This window comes from Cebus imitator, unplaced genomic scaffold (genome assembly GCF_001604975.1).
Source record: "Cebus imitator isolate Cc_AM_T3 unplaced genomic scaffold, Cebus_imitator-1.0 Scaffold9, whole genome shotgun sequence".
NCBI classification, from domain to species: Eukaryota; Metazoa; Chordata; class Mammalia; order Primates; family Cebidae; genus Cebus; species Cebus imitator.
In genome coordinates this window covers 7,965,669-7,967,511 of record NW_016107324.1, presented here as the reverse complement: position 1 = coordinate 7,967,511, position 1,843 = coordinate 7,965,669, and positions in this window count along the sequence as shown.

Below are 1,843 nucleotides of genomic sequence, written 5' to 3'. Positions count from 1 at the left end.
GGGGTTTCACCATGTTGACCAGGATGGTCTCGATCTCTTGACCTCGTGATCCACCCGCCTCAGCCTCCCAAAGTGCTGGGATTACAGGCTTGAGCCACCGCGCCCGGCAAGACTGTTTTTTAAAAGGTCTTCTCCAGGTTTTTTTTCCCCTTAAACCATTTGTATTTGTTTGTTCTCGCATTGCTAATAAACACATATCCAAGACTGGGTAATTTGTAAAGTGAGGAGGTTTAATTGCCTCACAGTTCCGCATGGCTGGGAAGGCCTCAGGAAACTTACAATCATGGCAGAAACGGAACCAAGACGTCCTTCTTCACATGGCAGCAGGGAGAAGAACAAGAACCGAGCAAAGTGGCAAACCCTTATAAAACCATCAGATGTCATGAGAACATACTCAATATCATGAGAATAGCATTGGGGAAACTGCCCCCATGATTCAATTACCTCCCACCAGGTTCCTCCCACAACACTTGGGGATTGTGGGAAGTACAATTCAAGATGAGAATTGGGTGAAGACACACCAAGCCATATCATCATGCTTATTCTTATATTCATACAATGTGAACTTAAAATTAAATTGTTTCCCACTTTATTTGTACCTATTCAGGACAAGGAGCAGCCAGCAACCACCAGGGATTAGGCTTTTAAAATTGTTTATCTTACACTATGTGTTCATTATCATTTTACACCCTTACATCCCCCAGAATAAAATGGCTGAGGTGCTGACCTCTGCACTGATGTCATTTCTTAGGAAACAAACATCAGTTTCCAAGTGTGTCTATTTACTGGGCCCAGTGAGGCTGAGGATGGACAGCGGGGCAGGAAGCATTATTCCCAGTGCCCACATGCCTTTGTTTTCTTTTTTTGGAGGATGACACTTAGAACATTCTGTTTTCACAGGTGGCCTCCTTGCTGAAATATGACAGGAAAATTGTGAACAGCAATTTGCAACCTGTTTACCAGTGTTTTCCTGTGACATAGTACTCTTGTAGCTCTGCCTGCCTGGAGGGGAAAACAGGAAGGAAGCAGTGATGATTGCTTCCCTCTTTTTACTCCCGGTGACCACCTTGTAAGGATATGAAGTGAGACTCTATAGCTGGCCATTGAGTGCTGGCCTTAGCTTAGTCACTCAGAAACTATTGAGGAGCATCTTACAGCCCTGCAACCCTCCCAGGTCATATAAGTTCATATGTGACCACACTGCAGAACATTCCTTCACTAGGTATATCCACAATTCAAGTGAATTGACAGCCATCTGTCCATTGAAGAAGCAAGATGAACTCTGAGCATGGGTGAAGACTTTTGAAGTCAGGAGGCAGGCAGAGGGCAGGTAAGCACTTTTCCAAAACCCAAAGCCAAAATTTAGTTATTGGTACTGGGGTAGTTCTAAAGTGTTCTACTACTGGGGTCGTTCTAACATCCCTTCTGCAAATCCCTAACTTCCTTTAAGGGAATTGTTTCTATACTTAGTTCAATATTTCACCAGAAATGCAAAATTAAGTAAATGGATTTTTTTTTTTTTTTGAAGCCATCACAAACTTCTGTGCCACCTCATATTGAGAAGTATTTGTTGGCCAAAGAACTTAGAATACTTGCCAGGTGCAGTGGCTTATGCCTGTAATCCCAGCACTTTGGGAGGCCAAGGCAGGTAGATCACCCGAGGTCAGGAGTTCGAGACCAGCCTGACCAACATGAAGAAAGCCAGTCTCTACTAAAAATACAAAAAATTAGCTAGGTGTGGTGGATTACTCCCAGCTACTTGGGAGGCTGAGGTGAGAGAATGGCTTGAACCTGGGAGGCAGAGGTTTTGGTGAGCTGAGATCACGCCATTGCACTTCAGCCT